The sequence below is a fragment of the Triturus cristatus genome, chromosome 7 (assembly GCF_964204655.1).
Source record: "Triturus cristatus chromosome 7, aTriCri1.1, whole genome shotgun sequence".
NCBI lineage: Eukaryota > Metazoa > Chordata > Amphibia > Caudata > Salamandridae > Triturus > Triturus cristatus.
This window is the reverse complement of record NC_140590.1, coordinates 606,738,326-606,762,956: the sequence shown is the minus strand read 5'-3', so window position 1 is coordinate 606,762,956 and position 24,631 is coordinate 606,738,326. Positions and strand designations below refer to the sequence as shown.

The 24,631-nt window shown below is 46.8% G+C and overlaps 1 protein-coding gene across 1 annotated transcript in view; it reads right to left on the bottom strand.

The window, feature by feature from the left end:
- ANKFN1 (ankyrin repeat and fibronectin type III domain containing 1) overlaps positions 1 to 24,631 on the bottom strand; it is a 1,480,122-nt gene that overhangs the window by 268,682 nt on the left and 1,186,809 nt on the right. The window lies entirely within an intron of this gene.

The following is a 24,631-nucleotide window of genomic DNA, read 5'->3' as shown; positions in this document are numbered from 1 at the left end:
TCAGTCTTTGGGTTTTTGTAGTGGATCTTCGGACGTCCGGTTGCTTCCATCATCTTCATGTCGGGCGCTTCCATCACCTTCAAGAGACTCGGTAGCGGGCAGAACCACAGACTTCGCTTAGTTTCTCTCCTGGTGGCCTTTGAGGTGACTAGGCTACCGCTCTGAGGTTTCCACTTAGCCTGTGGTCTGCTTAGCCGAAGTTCTCTCCTTTCGTCGCAAGTTATACCCTTCCTTGGATGGCACGGTGGGATCAGGATATCTTACTAACTCGAGTGTCTCTGTATCTGGGCAGCGGCTCAGGGATGGTCGGTCTTTGTCCAGAAGTTCTTCTTGGGCGGTGATGTTGTCCGTGGTTGTCAGGGTCGGTGATACCTTCTTGCAGTGGTGTGCATGCAGCCAATTGCGTTTCCCCTCCACTCGAAGAGCTGTTCGGGTGGTGATCAGGACTTGCAGGGGGCCCGTCCACCGGGGCTCCAGACTCTTGGTGCGCTGGAAGTTACGCACTAAGACGAAGTCACCGGGTTGGATGTCGTGTCCGGGGCCCCTGGAAACATCGGGAATGGCGTGCAGCACCTGCTGATGGATGACAGACAACGTTTTAGTTAGGTTATACAAATAGTCAGACATGAGGACGTCCGGGACGTCGTGGATGGACGTTGGCTTTGGAGCAGCCCAAAGGTTCATGGGCCGCCCGAAGACGACCTCGTAGGGGGTTAAGTGGTGTTTGGTGGGGGTGGAACGCATTGATAGCAATGCTAGTGGGAGAGCGTCTGGCCATCTCAGTCCTGTGGTGGCGACTATTTTTGCTATCTTAAGCTTCAAGGTGGCGTTGTGTCGCTCAACCAAGCCTGCAGATTGGGGATGGAAGACCGCATGGAATTTCTGTTTTACACCCAACCCTTTTAAGATGAGTTGGATAACTTCGGCTACGAAGTAAGGGCCGTTGTCGCTCCACAAAATTCGACAAAGGCCGTATCGGGGGAAGAATTCCTTCAGTAGTACTTTTGCGGTAGTCATGGCGGTGTTGTCGTGGGTTGGATAGGCTTCCACCCACTTGCTGAAGGCACACACAACGACAAGTACGTACTTCAAACCTTGGCACCTTTCTAACTGGACATAGTCCATTTGTAGGACTTCAAAAGGGTGATTGGGGACCCCAAACCCTCCCCGGGGTACAGCAGTTCCTTTCCCAGGGTTGTGTTGGAGGCATACTAGGCATTGTTGGACCAGACATTTGGCTGAGTCTGGGATCTTGTCGTTGTGCCAGACTTTGGAGACGAGTTCGATCATGGGGGCAGACCCTATGTGTGCGGGGGAGTGTGCCATGGTCAGCATGGGGATCAAGTATGAGTCTGGTAGCAACCATTTGTTCGAGTCTTTAGTCCGCCAGCAACCATCATCGTCCTTCAATCCCACCCGTGCCCATTCAGTTAACTCGTGTGGTGTACTGGCTAATTGGATGTCCCTAATCGTTTCCCTAGCATCCTTCCATTTCTCAGCTTGTGACCTGGTCACGTACATACGGGTCGTGGACCTATTCTCGGCTGTGGTCCGGGCAGTAATGTCAGCTAGTGCATTTCCCTGTCCTATAATGTCTGTCACCTTCTTGTGTGCTTGGCATTTGATCACAGCCAGCCGTGTGGGGAGGAGGACCGCTTCGGTCAGGGCAGAGACTAGATCTCCATGCAGGATGGGTGTGCCATGAGAAGTCAAGAATCCCCTCTCTTTCCATAAGAGCCAGAAGTGGTGAACTACCCCGAAGGCGTACTGACTGTCTGTGTAGATGTTTGCGGTTGTCCCTGCTGCCAGGATGCAGGCTCGTGTGAGAGCAATTAGTTCCGCCGCCTGTGCGGATCGCTGTGTGATACGGGCTGTCTCAACAACTGTTCGGGCTGTGGTGACTGCATAGGCAGCTGAGGTGGTGCCATCGGGGAGCTTGATGCATTAGCCATCCACCCACAGTTCTCCGTCAGGGTCCGGGAAGGCAGTATCTCGGGGGTCGACCCTACTCTTGGTCTGTTCGTCGGTGAGGGTCACACAGTCGTGTATAGGGGACGCATTGGGATCAGTGTCAGGGAGAGGTAGTAGAGTAGCTGGATTCAGAGTGGTGCATCGTTTCAATGTGATGTGGGGTGCAAGCAGAGTCAGTTCGTAACCGGTCAGTCATGCGCTAGTCAGGTGTTGAGTCTTGGTTTGGTTCAGGAGGGTGTCAACCGCATGGGGTACCAATACTGTGAGGGGGTTTGAGAGTACGATCCCCTCGCTTTGCCGGATAGAGATAGCCGCGGCGGCTACTGCTCGAAGGCATGCGGGCAAAGCTCTGGCTACAGGGTCAAGAGTGGCAGAGAAGTAGGCACAAGGGCGTTGTTTAGGGCCTATGGACTGGGTTAGGACAGACAACGCACATCCCTCCCTTTCGTGGGTGTAGAGGGAGAAAGGTTTAGTGTAGTCTGGGGTTCCTAGGACTGGGGCCGAACAGAGGGCGTCTCGTAATTCTTTGAAGGAGGATTGACATTCGGGTGTCCAGGGGAGGGGGAAGGGGACATCTTTAGCCAGCAGGGAAAGCAGAGGTTTTACGATAAGACTGAAGTTTGGCAACCATTGTCGACAAAAGGAGGTGAGGCCTACTAGGGACCGCACTTGCTTCTGAGTTTTGGGAACAAGGGTTTCTAGGATGGTCTGAATTCGGTCAGGGGTAAGTTTCCTCCCGTCTTTGGATAGTAGGTGGCCTAGATACGTTACTTGGGGCTGGCAGAATTGCAATTTCTTTCTGGAGACCTTGTGACCCTTCTCCGCAAGGAAGCGGAGGAGGTGAATGGTGGCTGTGACGGCAAGTGGAGTGGTGTCGGCCGCCAAAAGAATGTCATCGACGTACTGTATCAACACCACTCCATCGGGTAGTTGGACTGCATCTAGCTGTCTCTTGAGGGCTTGGCTATAAATGCTGGGACTCTCAGTGTAGCTTTGGGGTGCCCTACAGAATCTGTATGAACGGGCTTTTAGGGTGAAGCCGAAGAGGTAACGGCTGTCTGGGTGGATGGGGATGGAGAAGAATGCGTTTTTGAGATCAATAACAGTAAAGGTGGTGGCAGTGGATGGAATCAGGGTGAGGATGGTGGTGATGTCTGAGACCACGGGGTACTGGGGTATGACTACTTTGTTAACCTCTCGCAAATCAACAATGAAACGGTAGGCTTTCTCATCTCCCTCGCCTTGCTTCTTTACAATGGGTAGGATAGGGCTGTTACAAACATTACTGACTACTTCTTCTACCACTCCTGCCTCGACTAGGGACTCGATGATTTCCAGCAATGCCTTCTCGCCTTCGGGTGATATCCGATACTGTGGAAGCTTTGGGAGCACTGCGTCCGGTCGGACTGTTATGTGTACTGGGTCAATCACCATGCGCCCTACATCTGAGTCGGTTTTAGCCCATAGATGTGAAGGTAATGTGTCGAGTAGGGACATGTCAGCATCGGTTATAGAGAGCATACGCCGTGTGTGACAGGGTCTGGACAGATCTGGGTTATCGTGTAGGATGACTCGGACTCCGTCTGGGGAGCATCTGATGGTAGCTCGAAAATGTTTTAGCAAATCAAGTCCCATAATAGCATCGGGGGTGTTGGAGGAGAGCAAAAAGGTCGTGTCAGTGGTGTTATCTTCTAAGTCAAAGGAGATTGGTGCTGATAAGGGGTTAGTGGAGGGCGTTCCATCGAAGCCTATTGAGGTTACATGTGAGCCAGACAAGGGTGCCCTAGGGATCAGTCGTTTGGATAATGCACTACGTGTCGCCCCAGTGTCTACCAGGAATGGAGATTTTGTGCCCAAGACCTTAGCAGTGACGTAAGGACCTTGCTGGTCAACACGGAGTTCGACTGGATCCCTCCCTTGCCCCTGGCGGTGCTATGCGAAGTCATGGGTGCTTTCGTAGTCGGACTGCTGACACTGGTTTTGTCGGGGGCGATCAAAGGTGTTTGGTCTGCCTGGCCTGACGTTGATTGCGTCGTTCGTGTGCCCTCGTCCCTGTCCTCTATTTCTGGGGTCATATGCTGTGTCTCTGGGATCCCTATTTTTGTTCAGTTCCAGAAGGACCGGGCACTGGGATTTCCAGTGTCCGAACCCTCTACAGAACGCACATTGGTTTCCATCTAAGTCTCTCCGTCCGTTGTAGGGTGCAGGTGTATGGTCTCTAGGGGGTAGCTTTCTAGGGGCGGTTGGTTGGTAATTCTCTTTCGGGGGTTCCCTTCCTATGGTCACCCCTTGCAACTGTGCTATCATTACCCTCTCCTTCAGTTCCTTTTTCTTCTTCTCTGACGCCCTATCGTTCTCGTTTTTCTGGTTTTCGTAGTATTGGGCCATCTGGAGAATTGCTGCGGGTTTGGAGGCTGCCCAACTACTCTCGCTGGTCTGTAGTTTCTGGGAAACTTCTTGTGACAGACCCTTCACATAATTCTGGACAAAGAGGTGGTGTCCGGTTGCGGTGGTCATGTCTTGGCCACTGTAATCGGAAAACACAGTCTCGAATCGGGAGAAGTATTCAGACACATCCTCCTGGGGTTTCTGGCGGCAAGCCGTCACTATCGACCAGTCTACCTTTCTTTCTGGGATTAGAGTCTTCAGCTTTAGTACAATCTTGTCTGGGAGCTCTAATATGGCTTTTGGGGATTTCTGTCCTGGTTCTCGCTGCTTATCTATGGTATCGAGTTGTACCCAGGTATATCCGAACGGCTCAGCGTGGTCAACTTTCCGGATTTGTTTCCACACATCAGCCGGCAGACATAGCCCAAAGAACAAGTCGATATCTGCTAAAGTCATTATCGTAGAACCTAAGGCTGTACCCAGTTCAGTGTAGAAGGCAGTCGGGTTCTTTCTCAAGTCGGGTAGAGTTTTTCTAAAGGTCAAAATATCTTGTCGGTCCCATGGCTGGTAGACCCAATTATATACAACCCTTCCCTTCGCATCTTGGTGGTTGATGTCGTCATGTGTTCCCTGACCTCGTGGGGGGACCCAGTAAGGGGCAGCCTCTTTGATGGGCATCATGGTATCAGCCCTTCCTTCTTGGGGTTTAGTCGCTATGGGGGTTTCTGCTTTGGTGGTCTGCCTGTGTTCTCTAAGGTGTCGATAGACCTCGAGTGTACGAGTGAAGAGGTTCGTTACATCGCCCTCTCCTTCTTCCCCAATGTCTACCTTCCTATATAGGGTCGCTAAGCCTTCGGGACCTTTATCGCGGTACCTATCCTCATATGCATTTAGGGCATGATAACAAAGTCGTACGACAAAGTGTCGTTTGCGGCTGTCTGCATACGAGTTATATACGTCTGTTATATACTCCTCACTTTCCTTACGCTCCACTAGAGTCTTTACTATTTTGTCGATTCCTGCTCGTTCATCCTTTGTTAGTCGATTCATTCTGGTGGAATCTTTCTTTCTCATCTCAGGGTCATCCAACGTTATTGCCGACGTTGTGTTCAGTACAGGAGGCTCGGCCGGCGCGGAGGCCGTGAGGACCGAGGCCCCTGTACTGCTTTCGCTCGTGTTTGGGGGTGGTGGGTGTTGCACTACTGATTGGGAGGGTGCGTATGGAGGGGGCATGTAAATGATCGGGGGACCTAATAGTAATTCATCATTCGTTCGCTGTTTAGAGGATAACTCAGGGTAGAGCAAAGAAGGGGTCCTAACAGCGTACTGGCCTGATGTTTCGGGCTCCTGTCTTAGTTTAGTTTCCCTTCTCTCCTTTATTTCTTCTTCTAACTTTCTAGCGGCAAGGTGAGCTGCCTTTCGTAATTCCTTTTCTGCTTTTACTTCTTCCCTCTTTTTCCGTTGCGTTGCTTCTTTGCACCACATGCCGATGCTGTCAAGCATAGTAGGCGTCGTCTTATTGCTACGCAGAGCTATTTCTAGCACTTCTATCTTATGGTCGTCGAAGGATCCCATCAGTGGCCACTGACTCTCGGGGTCCTTCTTTGTATATTTATGCCATAGCTTGGTATAAGCTACGGCGACTAGTCCATATTTAGTGAACATGTCCTTATTAGGGGTGCCTTCCAGTGGAGCCAGATGGTTCACCTCTAATAAGCGGTCCGGGCAGAACCAACTACCAATCAGTGGGGAGAAGATAGGCATGACGGGTTTCAACGGGGACAAAAGTCAGCACTACCTATCTTTTCACTGCTTGCAAAGACTAGACAGAATATCTCTATTCCTCGTTATTTGTAAGCAGAGAATACCTCCAAAGAACCAATATCGAACAACTAGTGTTCGGACAATCAATCAATCAATCAATGGGGAGATAAAGATAGGCACGACGGGTTTCAACGGGGACAAAAGTCTGCGTTACCTACCCTTCACTATTTGCAAAGACTAGACAGAATATTTCTATTCTACGTTATTTGCAAACAGAGAATATCTCAAAGAGCACTATTCTTCAAAACAATCAATGTTCGGACAATCAATCAGTGGGGAGATAAAGATAGGCACGACGGGTTTCAAAGGGGACAAAAGTCTGCGTTACCTACCCTTCACTATCTGCAAAGGGAGAGAGAGAGAGTATTTCTACTCCTCCCCGTTTGTAGACAGCGAATATCTCAAAGAGAACAATCAATGAGCACAATCAATGAGCAATACTAGTATTCCAAAGCTTCAGACAATCAATCAATTATTTCGCAATTTGTCGTGTATCACGACCTTACCCGGACCGCGTGGACAGTTTCTCGTCTTCCGCCTCCAGCGCCCGATCGTCCTCTACTCTTCGTATTTGCCGCGGCACTCCTGATGGTTCCCAGTCAGGACCGTAGATCACTCGAGAGAGGTCTGCTCGGAACCAGTGAAGTTCGGATGATCGGCTGCCAGACGAGTGTCTATTGGGCAGGAGCTCTCCCGATCGTTGCAGTCGTTCACTCTGTCGGCGGGACCTCTCCCACTGGATCCACGTGTCGCTGATGGGCCCCACGTTTGGGACGCCAATTGTTAAATGGTAGCGGCAGTTTCAGTCGATAACCTTTCAAGTATTGCCCGGCGGTAATCGCCTCTCATACCACTCGATAATTTACCAATGAAAGAGGCAGGCGCCGGAGACTGGAAGGCAGGAAACAAAGTTTTATTCCGTCGGAGCAGAACACATCAGATCAGACAGCAAGGTATCGTCACGAGGTGCTCTGACTGCATCTCTGAGACCTGGTCTCTTATACACCGGTTTATTGCTTTATTACACATAGTACATTCTTGAGATTCCCTTGATGCATGAGAGAACATCCCCTGAAGCCCCAGCTCAGATCCGATCCCACACATAGTTACAGTAGAAGTTCCCACCTTACCCGCAGTAGGAGATGGCTATCGCGCAGCAGGGAATTCCGCCAATTCCCGGGGGTGTGTGCGACCGGCCGGGTCTCAGGGGGTAGGGGCTTTGATCCACTGTAATCCCTTTGATGTGGGGTGTTTCCCTTACAGTAGGGGCAATAAACTGCATCCGCAGGGCTAGGTGGTGGCCTGGGACCAGTTCGGAAAATGGGGCGCAGAGGAAGGGGGTTATCAAAGGAGCGGCATGACCATGTATGGGATGTCGGTCGGATGTGGTTCCGTAGCAGGGTCGCGCAGAAGGAGAGGGTTTATGGCCCGTGTATGAGAGAGCGGGGGCGGCCGGCGCGCGGGGGGATGCTTGCAGCGCCAGGGGAAAGCGCTGGCGATCGAGAATGAGCGGGGAGAGAGAGTGGGGTGCCTAAAATGGCGGCCGTGCATTCGCTGTGCGTGGCACTGGGGAGAGGCAAGATGGCGCAGATAATGTTCAGTTTGCAAGCTAAATTTCCACACTACATCTTAGGGGTACAGAGTGTAGCACCTTTCAGCTTTTTTACCAACTTCTATAATATGGCATGTGCGCAGAGGCAAAGTCAACTCTCATTTGCATGGGGTCACACCCTCATTTGAATAAGGGAATTCCCACTTGCGATTACGGCAGCCCTACATGCAGTTTATCGCGTTCTGTATTACAGAAGGAGCAGTTAATACATTTGAGGCTTGTTCTGTAACACCAAAGTATCCTATGGTGGACTACATGCCTGTTACGCCTCAGAGCACTTTTGATAATACAGCCTCTGGATGACTTTCCACCACCTAAAGCTAAAGACTCTAATGGCTGAATTTCTACTCTTCTCTCCTCCACAGAGATCAATCCCAATTAAATCCTTGCTTGTTTCCCTCAACATATTGAATTGCAAACCAGGGATCATCAAAAGAACGTATTTGATTGGATTTTACTAGATGTATAATTTAGCCTTTCTGACCAGAAAAATACCATAAAAAGAAGGCTCAATACCAGCTGGAACTTTTGCGGGGAATCAAACTGATTATATTCCAGCTGACATCAAAACGTTGGTGCAGTCTGGGGACTTCAAAGCGCTTGATTATAAAAATGACCTGCTGACAGGTATACGTGATCTACACCTGTTTGCACTGAGGACAACTCTCGACAAAGTGGCAGCACTTAACACAGGGGCAAAACATACTGATCCTTGTACAGATCTGTATAGAAATACGAGCGGTATGCATATTTCTCTGAAAAAATGATTAGGTAAATTGTCTTTGTATGTTCCCTACCAGGTGAGATGGTATTAAGACCTGCCAGGATTTGAAAGTAGCTTGCTTCAAGAATATTTGAGAAAGGTATTTCCAGCTCCACTTCCTTGATATAATATAGTCATAAAATAAAAAATAAAAACTTCTTTATCTGTTACAAAATGCAATCTTCCTACTATGCTGAAGGAGCAAGGGATGTGGTAGGAGAACAACCTTCTATATCCGTTTAAGACAATATTTCTGCTACGTCTAGAGGCATATTCTCAAGGATCTATCGCCGACTTATCGGCACTTTATCGCAGTCAAAGTCAATATATGATTATCGCCCCATTCACAAGCTGGTGTTAACAGCTGATATCACCACTTTACCTGCGAAAGCATCCGCAAAATCATCGCCACAGGTGACCCCGGCAACTATCGCTAATGAGATGCAGAGTAGGCGTTCCTGAGCAAAAAGCCGCAACAACACCACACCTCAACATTCTCAACGACCAGCCAGATCGGCAATGAGACCACTGAACAGACGATAAGGCACGTAAGCAGCAGGAAACTAACACCTGCTCTGACCTGGTGCAAAGTCGGACGACAACCTGCACCACACCATCAAACGGAGCCCAGCCCAGAGCCACACATGAAGAACAACAGAGTCCATGGAGCCACCGACAATGCATCCCGGAGCCCCGATAGGGTAACAACGCCCACCGCCACAACCCCCAGGAGCGCCCCCCCAAACATCTCCCCCCAAGACCACCACAGAGGCAGCGCAGACAAAGACAGCAGACCTTCAGGAAATGCACCAGCCTCACAGACCGAACACCAGGCAATGTCAATGCCCACTACAGGCTCATAAGGACAACCATCCTCTGCATCCTGACCATCACTGCCCACAGGCTGACGGTACCAACACAGCGGACAACCAACATCTCACCTCAGACAAAGCTGCTGGCTGTGCTGCATGTGTTGGCCTCTGGTACCTCCAAACCAACAACTGTCTCAGTTGGAGGAGGCTCACAGCCAGCCCCATCCAAGTTCCTCACACCTGTCCAGGATGCCACCATCAGCTATGTACCCCAGTACCTTTATGTCCCCTACAATGCCCAGGAACAGCTGGAGACCAAGCAAGGACTATATGCCATAGCTGGATTCCTGCACATGTTGGGGGCAATCTACTGCACACATGTCCTACTTGTGCCCCCTGCCGACACTGCACACAATTACTGCAACAGAAAACACATGCATTCCATCAATGTGCAGGCAATAGTGGACCACTGGGGACTCTTCACCAATGTAATCGCCAACTACCCAGGCAGTGTGCATGATACCTTCATCTTCTGACAGTCCAACCTCAACCAGCACATCCAGCATGGCACCTATGGGAATGCACTGCTTGTTGGCAAGTACCGAATGAACACACCACACATCTCAACTCCACAATCATGCAAATCACAACTCTGGCAATGCACACATCATAAAATCACATACAACATGCTAAGCAACATGCCCACCCACCAGACACGACAGCCAACTTACTCTGGAAACCTTGGTTAGCCATGTACATCGGCCATAAATGGCATGGCACCTCAGCCACACAATAGCGGAATGTGGGGAGAGGTGGAAACCAGGGATTTGTGAAGGAGGCAAGTGAAGCATGATTGAGAATGTACACAATGCCAAGTGTGGTGGAGATGTGCTGGGCAGACTGAAGTATGCAGACCACAGACATATCCATGTCTACACGCACTGCTGGTGTTTGGAGTGTGGTGAACAGTGGACGCAACCATGTCACCCCAGCCAGTGGGAAAGATCGCGAAAATTTAGCTTGTTTCGTCCCCCCTTGTAAGCGTGTGTGGAGTGGGGTGGCCTGGCATACGGCTTATGCCCTCTGCATCATGCCCTGGAGGACACCTTCCACTGTCCCCCTGAACACTCCGCTACATTCACCTTCGACGAGGACCCACTCAGCTCGCATGGCTTTATCTCACTGCACCGCAAGTCACCCTCCCGTGGCGGTGTGCCTGTGCCAGTTGCAGTGCATCCGGGGCCAATAACTCTGTGCAGCTTAAGTCATGGACCCTGTCTGATAGAATATTGGATGGCCTCTGGCTCGATGGATTGGTGGTCATCAACGCCATGTGTCTGTGGCCCTGCACTGTCCGCTGTCTCCGGCCTCAAGTGAGGTCCACCTGGGCTCACACATCAAATCGAGTCCTGACCTGCCCGGACGACGCATCACCACAGAATGCACACGCCACCACCGCCATGACCAACACCAAAGAACAGGTGCCAGAGTAAGAGGTGTCTTACTGCTAGATTTTCAGAGTTGCTCACACCTGTCGTGGGTGCCATCATCAGCTAGATACCCTGCTCTGCTCTTCAGGTGCCACTACTCACGGACCATTCTGGTTGTATATCGGGTGAACACTGTACTTTTTCCGGCTACCACCATGATGCTTCACAGTTGTTTAAGTTTTGCTGGTGTTTTCTGTTTCCACTTTAATTTTGATCACTGTTCAAGCTGTTGCCAGCACATACGACTCCATGAGGGCTGGCTTACACTCACCCCACATCCATCCATCACACGCATCACTGTACATGTGACCTGGCAATAAAGGTGTCGAGCGCATGTGCCTGTAGCCAGCTCAACGAACTATTTGAGTGTGTCCGTGTGCTCATGATGTATGTATTAGGGCCCCGGGCCCTACAACATTACCTTGTGCCGTGTACAGCGGATGCAGCCATGTCACCGCAGGCAGTGGGTGAGACCTTGCACATGTAGCTTGGTCGTCCCCCACTCAATACGTAAGAGGAGTGGACTGAAGTAGGTGAGGTTGTACACATACATTTTCATCTCGCAGTTTCCTGCTATGTCAGATGTTATTGGCCATTTTCTATGCAAAAGTGGACCCAGTTGTGTCCGTAAGTGTTGCACTGTGTACCACATTGTTGTCTATGTGGATGTGCTGTCATTGCTATGTGTGTGTGCTGCATTGTGGGAGAGTCGACCCTGCAGTTGTGATTTTGCTGCCCCTTATCCCTTGTAGGCGGTGTGCCTTTGACTTTTGTGCTTTTAAGGTTCTGTGATGTTGGCGACTTGGGTCATTTGTGCTTTTGGATGTTTTTTGTACTCGTGTGGATTGTTTGTCTGCAGATGTACTGTTGACGTCAGTGGTTGTTTGTGCACGTGGATGTGTCAGAGTGTGACCTGCTCCTTTACGGATGTGGTCCACACTCAGCCACCTCAGTGTTGTGGCGTGCATGATGTCATGGTGATTGTGCTCCAGCCATGCTGCTCGTCCTGTAGTGTCACTTGCATTGTCAGTGTGGCTCACAAATATGCATATTTTCTGTGTTTCGCACGGGTGCATGTGTGTGTTGTGGAATTGGTGATGTGTGGGGTGGGACCCCTTTGGGCACATGGTGGACGGGGGCCTATTTGATGTTGTATGTGTGCTGCAGTGTCCCACGGGGTCAGGGAAATGACCCAGGGTCATTTAGGGTGTGCGGTGCGCTACATGTTGTTGTGCATGTGTGCCATTGTGCCTGTCACCCCCGTCCCACCAGTCTCTGTTTGTTACTCACCCTGTTGATGTTGTGTCAGGTCATGTCGAGCAGTGTCCGGGCTCCCGACTCCTTGCACCGTCTCCACACTGATGACGGTGGCCACCATTTTCTCCAGCTCCTCCTGTGGCGCAGGACTCCCACCTCCAATCGCAGTTGCTGCCTTCCTGTTGGCAGCGGGTTTCTGCTTTGTTAGGTTTTTCACATCATGCCAGCGCATCTTGACCTCCTCGACACTCTGACTGCATTCAGGATGGAATGTCATTTTTCCATCTGTATTGCCAATGACACGGTGGAGGTGACGGACAGTTGTTGTTAGTGTTCTGTTACCTCCGTGACGACGATCTGGTTGTCATGCGAACTGTACCCCGTCTTCATCTTCCTCTTTGCCTTGACCATCCCCGACCCCGAGGTTACTTGCTGGTGGTTTGTGGGGTTTGTGGGGTTCGCATTGACCTGGGCACTAGGTCCGGGTGCATCCATGTTGCTACGCAGTTTATTTTGTTATTGGTGTGTTTTTCTTGTTCTGATTTTATAGTGCATTTGTCCCACATGACGCGTGGGAACTGTAGGCCTATCGCTGGTTATCGCTGATTTTTGTATCGCCATTGGCCTCATCGCAACTTTTTGGGCGTTCGTGTTTCGCATTTTTGCAGTGTCATGTTGATTTTAACGCGTTCATTTGACGCGTTATCATGTGACTATCGCATTGTTCCGCCGGGTTGACAATACTACGTTAACACGGCGTTGTTTTCCCGCGATAGACTGCGATATGCAAAGTTCATTAAGCTAATTTTGCGATGATTATCACACTATCTTGAGAATATCCCCCCTAGAGTACTACCATAATCTTGAACTTATCAAACATTTGAGGTTTTCAGAAACTCTAGCTACTCTAAAAATACAGATTATTCAGAGCTCATCTCAAATAGTTTTTCCAGATCTGCTGCACAAACGTGTATTTCGGTATTCAGGTGAATTGTGACATATATTCTCTACTTTCATGCCAGCAGGATAGAACTCATTATGCACAATGATTACTTCCATTGTATAAACCATGCTATGGAAAAAGGCAAGATCAGTGAATGTCCAGGCAAGTTTAGAAGAAAGCAGAATAAAAAGTACATAGAGATTACAAGTAGTAATACATAAGATCAATATATATCTGTAGAGATCTAATTCAGTAATTTCCTGTAAAGCACTAAAATAACAAATATAGTCTCATATGCCTATCTACATATATTAAGATACATCAGTTGTAATATTTTTTACAGATGTGTTTCCTATTCTGTGATCTTGGCATGATTATGTGCATTAGCGTATCATTGCGAAGATTTTTATCATGCATTCCCCTTTGACTTTGTTGAAACGCCGTTTACTTTGCTGAAACCGTTGCTCTAACTGATTGTACTTTCGGAAGGTTCAATGTGACCGTATTTAGTAAGCTACATTTTTTTTAAACCTTCTTCATCATTCATCTTTTTTCGAAAGGGACAATTTTACCTTTAATCCACCCTCTTCATCCCACCTTAACTTCCATACACCTGGAAGTACTTTGTATTTTTCATTGCCTCCATCTGCTTCAATGCGTAATTTCTTTTACTGCAGATTATCAAGGTGTCACATTCCCTTCCTATTCCATCCCTCAAGAGAGGTTGACTCTCACCAGTGTGAGTGCATAAATACAATATGTTCCATCTACCCGTTTTCTCCTAGAACATAATCCCTTTTGAAACATCAACATTTCTCTTGTTAATATTTTTACTACACACTTTCCCAAGCATGCTACTATTTCTCACTTTTCTATAAACTCATTATTTGCTGGAAAGCAGGTCCTACAGCACTGAAGAGTGCCACTGATTTGGCGCACAACTGAAGAAACTAACAAACCAGTGTGAAACTGATTAACTTGGTACTAGGCTTGGCATTTCTGTACACACATCAGGTTGTAGATGCAGAACACATTAAAGGTGTATTGTCCTCCAACTGAGTCTTCACAACAGCCCTGTAGGAAAGTTATACTTGTTTCTCTGATCCCCTCATTTTTTCACTGATGCTTGTGTTTACTGACTCTGAACGTTCCCTGGGCTTTGCTAACCAGGGCCATTGCTTTGTTCTTGAAAGGGTATGTGGTAATTGGCAGCATTATAATTGGCCAAGACAACCTACCAAGTTCTTACTATATGGCAGGGCATGTAGGTTTAGAGACCCAAGTGGACTTATTGCATTTAAGTGTGGACTTCAGTGGTGTCTGGTGTCATTTTAAACCAGACCTGCAGGATGGTTTTAAACTAAATCTATGTTCGACCTTGAAATTAAATGTACATCCAAAACTCCAAACCACCTTTTTATAACGTATACATCACCACAAAGGTCTGCCCTATGTGCCACAAGGATGGGGTGCATTGTTATAAAAAGCAGGGACAACATAACAGATGTATATGCCCTGGTGGGGACAAACAGCCAAATTCGTTTTTCTCTATTGTAGTGCTCCTTGACCCATTGACTAACATTGGAAGGCGTTTATCAAACCAAATAAAGTATAACTTTTGATTGGAGTTATCTAGCTATATGATTCAAATGATAAACATAATGGTTACAATAAATCAGAAAACTTGCCAAAGTTGGATTTATTGTAACTATTACAGGATAGCAGTTTTAGAACTTACTACCCTTACTTTCTAAAGCAGCTCTGTAGCAGCCTCTTCTGATTGGGCAACCTTTGACAAACTGAGTCAAACTGCTTCCTGAGTAAGTGTGAAGAGGCCTGGGGCAGAAAGAATACAGTCATTTGGTGGGAGGAGATTTTCTTCCTGGAGAAGCGAAGGAGAGTAAAAGAGGCTGGTGAGAGAACCTGGACTTGAAGGGCAAGGGAACAGATGTCACAGGACCCAACCAGCCCCCACTTCCTTGATCCTCAGCCAGATGGGAGCACCCCTTAATTAGATTAGAGAGGGTCCGGAGAGAAGTGTAGTCAGATGTTAGCCACACTTCTAGCTTGGGGTTTACAGACACAAACTCCAATGAGAGATTTTCCCCATTTTGGTTTTGCGTGGCTTTGAATGGCTTCACAAATATTGAGTAATGCAATGTAGTGCAAATCGCTGCGTTACCGTACTCTGTGTAAGAGAGGCATTCTATGGGTGCTGCGGTGGGTGCTCAAAATGCATCTCCGATGGTTTTTGATGCATTTCCAGATTTACAATGACTTGTAAACCTGGGAATGTGTAAAATCTTACGCTTCCTCAGGTGAGGCATAACGCAAAGAAATATGTTTATTTCTCCTCGTCATTTCCTCTTTCTATGTGATGCACTCTGCAGCACACATAGAAAGAGGAAAACACCTCTATGGATTGTTTTGTGTAGGAAGGTGCCCCTCCCTGCAAATAAATAATTCTGCTTTAACACAAGCACCAGAGCGGGGGAAAGGACAGGAATTCACTGTATTGGATAAATACAGTGCATTCCTTCTCTTTCCCTGTGACACATAGCAGCGTAGCAAGGTAGCTTGTGGTTCTGGCCTGTGCCACCATTCTGGTAAATATTCCAATTTTGCAAATGTTTCTGTGACCCAGAACTAAGGAATACCATGGAGCTTGATCTAGCTATCCTACCCACTCTCACATCACAGTAGCAGTGCTTAGGGACCTGTGTAAAGATGGGGTATTACCAGCAATCTTCAAATCCAGGAAGATAGTGTTGATAAAAGCTATCACAGCTTGGTCAGAGGCCCAGATAGAGAGTCAGACCTCTGATACTGATGAGGCTCCAGAGGTAGAAGGACAGCGGAGGAACACCTATCGGCACACACAGTGACCAGGGTCTTGTCTACAGCTAGTGAGGGCTCAGGATCCACGAGAGATTAGCCAGATCTGCCCTTTGGAAAAAGATAGTTTGAGGTACAGCTGGCTTATATAGCCCTAGAAGCAGACAAGTTGGCCCTGGCCAAGAGAAAGTGGGCAGATGAGGAAAGGAGAACAATAATACTTGAGAAGGGTTACCTTATTTTGTTGGATCCTATTACTATCCACAAGACAGAATGTTGCGTTACCAAAATTTCACTCGATGTAGGATTGTTCACCTAGGAAAATTGGTGAAAATCACTGTGCGCTTCTGGGATATATTTTATGGTCCTCACCAACAGGTACCACCTATGGCTTACTTCATTATCGGACCCTCATCCTGCTCACCTAGTGTGGGGGGATGGGCTCAACACATTTGTAAGTGGAGTTAATTGGGTATGTGGTTTAGCGATTGTAAGAAGAATTAAAAATTGCCTGCCAGATGATACTACTTTTTAAATGATTGGTCCATTGGCAAGATTAATAACAGTGCAATGTCATATTGGAGAAGTGACCCTATACATATGAGGTCAACATGTTTCAGCCGTTAGAATTGCCCATGTTGGTCAGTCAGCTTTCTTTAGGACCTTATTTTTGTGCTAATCCCTATAAATGTAACCGGCCTTTATTGCCGTGTATATCCGTCTTTTTAAAAATGTTTTTAAGAAAGGCATGCACGCAAATCATACAGACCAGTATTTTATACTTTTTCCTTTTTGCATTGGTCTGAGGGAGAGAAAATCAATAGCAGTATGCAGTAATTAAATATTTTTTTTAAGGAATTGTATGTATTTTCTCCCATGAAGTTGTGCGTCTTGTCATGCACACTCATGTTAAAAACCTCTTATAGTCTATATTACAGATTAAAATAAGTATCAGGCATTTTTAACAAACTCAAGTGATAGTGCACACCATGTATGTGATTTCAAAAGTCAAAAGTTATTTTTTATAATTTATGGACAACCTGTACTTGAAGGTTAAAGGTGTGGCAATGGGATGTAGCTTCGCTCCAGAAAGTGCCAATCTAGTAATGTCCTACTTTGAAGGCAAGTGGCTATATAGTGTCAATAATCCATACAGGTCCCACATAGTACAATGGTATCGTTATATCAAAGATATTTTTGCGCTATGGGATGGAGACTCACATGATCTGGAGAAATTTCATGAGTGGCAATAGAACACCAGACTTATGTCTATGGACAGGAATACGTTCAATTTCCTTGATCTTTGGATTTATAACAATTATGGGAGCATACAAGTGTGTTCATTTGACAAGCCCACTGACCTCAACACTTTGTTGCATTTCACCAGTGGGCACCCCCGGGTTTTGAAGGAGAATCTGCCATATGGGCAGTTCTTCCGCATCAGAAGTAACTGTTCAAATAAAGACGATTATTTTGTCAATGCCGATATCCTGGTAATCAAACTTAAGAACCAGGGCTACCCCTAAAAAATTGTTGAAAGCAGCAGCGAGAAGAGCATGATTCACTCAAAGGGAAACCCTTTTGACACCTAAAAGAAAGCCTGATCACAATCCCCTGACATGTCTCACCACATTCAATCCTAAATCAAATAGAATCAGACATATAATTCTGAAGAATTGGTAGATTCTGGCTCCACTTGCTATCCCAAAGCCTTTGTTTAGGATGGCCAGGAATCTCTTAAACCATCTAGTAAGATCTAAAACGTACTGGAACATGCAAGAAAGATTTACATTATATGTTAAATATACCACCCACTGTTGGACACTATGGGTGCCACAACTGGGTTGCCTGTAATTATCCTCAGTCACTAAGTTGGTTGTGTTAAATGGCAAAAAGTATAAACAGCTGCGGTTTTTGAATTGTAATACCAAGAACACAATATACTGTGTAACATGTCCATGTAATCTATCCTATATTGGATAGACTAAGCAAGCCATAAAGAATAGAATTATACAGCATATGTCCTGTATCAGATGTGATACCAGTGGAGGCCCTTTGGTCGATCACTACAGAGAACAAAACCATACCGTGGTCTGTGTTATACGGAGTGCCCAATCCACAAGGCCTTAAAACCATGACAATAAAAATAATAGAGGCACAATTAATTGAACGTTTTGGAACTGCAAGGATCGGTCTGAATGACCAAGACGAAATGTGGGCCTTGACTGACTAAGTGTTAGGTGAGTGCCTTCTGTAAGATCAACTCCATAATCAATGTAATATCCCATATGTTTTATACCTGCATCTGATTAACACAATGTGTGGTTATATGATTTTCTGATTAATTTCCTTTCTCAGACTCTATGTGCTAGTTATTTCTATGATAATGATTAACCGACTGGTGGCAGGCTACGAATCTATCGAAGTGATACTGTAATTAAGATCTGTTCCACATGTGAAACTATTAGGGTCCTGTTATTGAATTAATGTGTGCTCATGAATTACTCGCAGACTGTGTGTCTGTTTTTTCTTTGTCTTTATTCTTTCTTAATAACTTTAGCTTCTCACTATTTGCTTGAGTGTAATAGCCTGCATATGGGTGCTAGTTTCTCCGTTCTCGACACTGTTTAAAGATGCCCGCCAAGGTTACTTTAATGCTCCCTGGATAAGGCAAGTTCAGCTTGTTCCTTCCCACAGCCATTTAATTGCATTACGTTATGGCTGATGTTGATGTTAATACTCACATAGAAACCCCACTGCCTGAAAAGTAATGAAAAAATGCTAATCATAACTGATACACAAAACACAAAAAGGTCACATACCCCAAATGTAGCTATACAGTGTCGAAAAAGCTAGCAAAATTTCAAGCAAAAAATACTTTTGAGATAACTTACTTCAAATGTATCAAATCACAAAGAATCATAATAAATACAATTGATAAAAATTCAATAATATACAAAATGTTATGAAAAATTCCAGGTGCAACATTTACACTACAAAAACACTCACTCTATCAAACCAATGCATACTCATTCGTTCGCACATACAAAGGAATCATACATATCCAACAGTCTCCGAATTCCCGTCTGTGCTGACTACTCTGACCTTGCCCCAGGAAACACTCTGCTGCGATGCCACCCGAACTCTTTGTAACTCCCCGGCAGCAAAAATCCAACTCAAAACTCCCTGAGGCTTGTGCATCGATAGTCAGGATCCTCAAAACAAATCACTAGAAAACAGTGGTGGCTTCACAGGGTTGCTCATTCAAGGTAGGCTCATTTTCCGTACTCATTAAGTGCAGAATGTAGGCTCCTGACCAGTTATTAGCGACCAGCTATGGCCCCCCCTCAATCTGCTCCCTGTCCAGGTGAACTGAGAAATGAACAGAGGGATGTGAGAACCAGTAACAGATTTGAGGCACTTATGTACATGGCAGACAGCTAGAAGAAAAATTCCCAATTTAGTGAGCAAGGGCATCAGGTGAGGGAAGGGGAGTACCTGGATGAGGTTTATATGCAGGGAGAAGTTGAAGATAGGGGGAGCCAGGAAGATTATATCCAAAATATGCTGCTTGAACTAACCCTGGAGTGAAAAAAGGGTTTGAGAAGTCAGAAGCAAATTGGAGTAATATTCAGGGTACATGTATAACCTTTGAAAAGAAGTTGGACTCCCTTGCAGAACGTACTAAAGACCTTGAAAAGGCAGTTCAAGGGCTGAGTTTCACCACTGAGGGAGCTTGTGCTGAGATATGGCAGCTGGAACAAAAGAATAGGGATGAGGAGTAGAGAATGGTGGCCCTGGAAAACAACACTAGGAGGAACAATGTAAGAATCATCAACATTACGGAGGGAGAAGAGGGTCGGGATTTAGCATCTTTTGTTGTAGGCCTGATGGAGGAGTCTGGAGTGCTGGCTGCTTTTGGCACAGACTTGATGAAGGAGGTTCAGAAAGTTCATAGGGACACCTTTAAGGTCAGCCCATCTCGAAAGATACCTATAACGATTCTTGTGAATTTTTTGACGTATGCAGTGAAATCGGAGCTGCTCTTAAAACTGGAGTTTAAAAGGTGAAAGGGTGCTCTTTTACTGTCAGGTAAGACTTTCGAAACCTACACAGGATAGGCAATGGGACGTGGGCAAACAAATTGATGAAGCAAAGGCACTAGGAGCAACTACTGGATTGATTTTCCTTATCGTACGAAAGGTTATGCACAATAACTCTATGCATAATTTTAGGGCACCAGAAGAGGTGGGTCAATTTATCACACAGATAAGGAGGGGGCAGCCATTGCTAGGGTAAGATCAGTTAAGAAGGCAAGAGTATGAAGGATAGACCTGCAGGGTAGGCTCAAAGCTGATATAAGATATGCCACAGAACAAGTGTGGGGGTGGAATTTAGGCTGAGGGAAGTTAAGTGGCACATTGGGTGAGGAACATAGGGAGAAAAAAAGTAAAAATCCTCATAACACGAACAAGCATAGAGGTAGAGGAACATGAAGTAGGGTTTTGAAAGTGTCTGTACATTAAGGGAATGATTGGTAAGGAGGGCACCCTAGCCAGGTCAAGCTTAGTAATCACCTGGAATGTCAATGGGTTAAGAAGAAGGAAGAAGAAGCGGCTCATAGGACAGTGTCCTAAAGATTGTGGTGTGTCACTCATTCTTCAAGAGACACACATATTGAAGGAGGAACTGTCATCATTTTGTATGCAGATGAAGTGGATGACCTAGGAGTTGGCAATAGTCAGTCGTGTTGCACTTGGGGGCTTTCATCTTTATAAAAAAAAAAGCAGGAGGAGAGGTTGTGGACTACACAGCTGACATCAGGGGCAGATGGATGATTGCCTGATTAAGAATGCAAGATATGTTTTTGCTTGGGTGGGGTATTATGGCTCAAATAGTAATGACTTGAAGCCACTAAGGAAAATATTTGTAGACTTGCTGGAGTGCAACTGTCCAATACTTATGGGAGGAGATTTCAATGTCCTCTCTAGATAACACATTAGTCTGATCTACTAGTTGCGGTGTTGTGAGCTCTCCTAAAACCCGTTCATATCTAAAGTGTGTGATGAGTGAGCTAGGGTTGTGTGATGTTTGGAGGAGCCAGTCAGGGACACAGAGGGGCTATACATTCCACTGTAAGGCACGTGGTCATTTTTCAAGGATTAACTATATTTTACTGAATAAAAGGGAGCTAGGGAACATGAGGAAGATAGTACAATTCCCTATTTATATATCTGATAATGCTGTGGTATATTTTGAGCTTGAGCTCAGCAGGCAAAAAATGGAGCATAGATGAACGTCGGACAAGAAATTGTTGAATAATGAACACATGATATTAGACCTAAAACAACGGTCGGAGGAATTCTTTATCTAAAATATGGGCTGTAGGAGAGTAGGATATGCTTCTTATGGTTACCTCCACTTTTTGCTGCTGTAACACTGTTTTTCGACTTTAGTCTGGCTGGGGCCCTGCTATTCAGGACCCCAGCCTAGCTGCTTCCTCTCTAAATTGATTCCTAGTACCTTAGGTACACAACAGATTGGATTCTGAGGTGCCCTTATAATTCCCTAGTACATGGTATTCCATGTACCCAGGGCATAGGTACCCCAGAGGCCTACCAGGGGCTGAAACAGGTATTATGCCACCCCTGGGAAGCCCTCTAAAATGACACCACAGGTCTGCTACTGCAACCTGCGTAAGTTGGTGCATGCACCCCTTACAGAGATATAGGTTCACTATATCTCACCTATCACTGCACATAGAGACCTATGAGTCACCCCTATGGCAGGCCTTATCAATCCTGAAGGCAGGGTGCTTGGTTTTGTGTGAGAGGGTGCCCAGGCATGAGCAGAGCCCCTCTGCAGCCTTTGGAATCTCTTCTCCGGGGCTGTCTGTGATGCAGCCTGATCATACACTCTTAAGTACATTATAACCCAACGGAAAATGCTAACTTTGGACTGGCTGCACGGAAACATGTTGTGTTTGGTGTCAAACACCTTGGAATCATACTCCCACACCAGTAACTGGTGTGGGAGTATGATCCCACCCTTCTAGAGGGAGAGACATGACAGCACCGGTATACTCGGTACCAGCTTAAAAGAGCTCTGGCATCACAAAATGGATGCTGCAGCCACAGACACGAGTCTGGCCCCCTGGTGCTGACCGAAACTCAGGCAGGGGAGGCCTGGACAATAGGTTTCCTGTCGCAGGGAGGTGTTACCACCTCCGAGACAGGCCTTTGTGGATAAGGGCTGGGTGGGAGCACTCCAGGAGTGCTTTAAAAGCCTGCACTGGGGCACACTTGGTGTCCCTGTGCATAGTGCAGCTCAAACCGGTTGCAGAGGCTACGAGCCCCTGCTCTGGCACAAAACTGGACAAAGGAAATGGGTGTAGCCACCCCTCTTTCCAAACCCTCCCATAGGTGGGTCCCCTGAGTTAGTCCAACCCCTTCCTTGGGTAACCAGAACTTTAGATATCCCTGGACAAAACTCTGAAACTGAATCCTGGAACTTCGACGATCTGTTCAACACCAGATGATTGAAGAATCTCCCTTGGAGTAAAGGAGTTACTCCCCTGCTTGGCAGGCACCAAAGATGCATCTGTCCAGTCTGCATCTCTGAAGCTCCCGCCAGACGCCGAAGACTTTTCAACACCAGAGGTAGATTTCCAGACTTCCCAGAGGCCAAACCGAGTTCCCAGCAAAGCTGAGACCCGTAGCCCTCGTGGGTACTGTGGAACCGGAACCCCTGGACACAGTGCACATTTGCAAGTTCATCAGCTTCCCCACAACTCTCGAGGCGGTGCATTGGGTTACTTGTAGCCCAGACACGAGCACCTTTTGCACTGAAGATTGTGGGCCTAAACTCCACAAGAGTTCCGTGAGCCCGCTCTTTGCATTCCCGCTTGAGGTCCCTTCGCGATCCCTGGTACATCAACTAGTGGGTCCCTGTGAAGGTGACTCTGACTTTCCTTGGGCTTCCCTGGTTGCTCCAGACGTGCCCTCACTCCTCCTTGCAGGGGGAGTCCCTCGGACCTTGCTGGTATGCACCGAAGCATCTTTCTCCTTTCGGCGTGGGTTGCTTTTGCCAAGGCTTGTTGTGTCCAATCCTGGCACTGACACAGCAGCACTCGACATACTTTGTGGGACAGCTCGAATCCAGCTCCTGGTTGTCCTCAACACCTCCTGGTCCTTGGGGCTGAAGAGTTAAGCTTCACCTTCTTCACCTGAAACACCCGAAATAGGTGGGCATTCGTCTATCATGCCCCTGGTCACTGGCAAGTGACCCAGACTCTGTCCCCTCTGTTTTAAGGTTCTTCACATCTCTGATGCAGGCTTGGATCTCTTCGGACACTTCACATTTTCCCGGCAGCAGCACTTCTTCGCCAGCGGCCATTGAAAACGACGACGGGACCCGACACCATTTGACACCTATGCACTTCCCTGGGTGAGGTAACTCGAGTACTCTGGTGCTCCCATGGGTGTTGACCCAAGAACTGTCTAAGTCCAAGAGGGTTTGGTCCTAGTCCATTCCTAAGTGTCCTTTAACTATAAAAATCTAACCACGACTTTCCCCATAGAAGCTAACGGAAGCTTGCGGCTGTGTTCTCACACTGCACACGGCCCCCGTGGGTCCCCTGTGTCACTACCTTGGGTGATTTTTTGGGGTCCCAGTGATTCTACAGGCTCTAGGCCTTGTGTCTAGTTAAGTCGTGGTTCTTATACCACTATTTTAGTATATGGTTTGGTCCGCCCCTAGGGCCTAACATGTATTGTGCTACTTTACTGTAATATTTTGAAGTGTACCTTATGTGCTTTTGCCTCTAGCCTCATAAAGAGACTAGAGGGGTGTGTTTTGTAATAAATACATATATTTTATATATATATACCTGGTGTGGTCTCCTTTCATTTAGCCACTCGAGAGATTATAGACTGGTAAAACAAGCTGCTTTACATTCCTTCAAGATGTAGCCTGAAGGCTGCTCTCCATAGCTACCACTAGGATAGCTTTCAATAAACATTGTCTTTAACCTATCATCAATAAGGGGTTGTTTGAACTGGTGTAAGGTGCCCACTATAACTAGTGACCAGCATATACCAGGCCAACTTCTCACATGGGCTTAGCTAGGATGCAGGTAGTATGGGATGCAAACATGGCATACATCAGGGGGCAACTGATAAGTTTGACCTCTCAGGAAATTAGAAAGCATAAAGAAAGAATTCTGCAGAGAGAGGGTAAAATCCTTGTTTTTCATAAGGAGTTGAGTGACCACAGTTTGAACAGGAGGATAGGAGGGTCAAATGTCAAAACATGCAGAAAATGCAGGTGGCATTTGCAGCCCAATTGGAAACTAAGTTGAGGAGGAGTTGGGAAGCCAGTAAAGCCTGTATCTTCTAATTCTGTGAGAATTGTGGTAAGATATTGACATGGAAATGCAGGGCAGATTGCAGCAGGATTTTGAAAGCTGAAATTGTGGAAAGCCCTACGAACAGGGTCCTGAAGTTGTCTCAGGACAATGAAATAGCATTTAATGGCTTTTCAGTGATTTGTATTGGGAGGATAATAGTCCTGACATGGGTGAGCTAATGTGCTGGTTACGAAGTACAGAACTGGGCAAATTGAATGATGAGGACCGGGCAGTTTTAAGTTGCAGCATACAAGTAGAAGAAATAGAAGGGATATTGAGTAAATGTGCAAAACACCCTTGACTGGATGGTTTTCCCAGTGAGATTTATG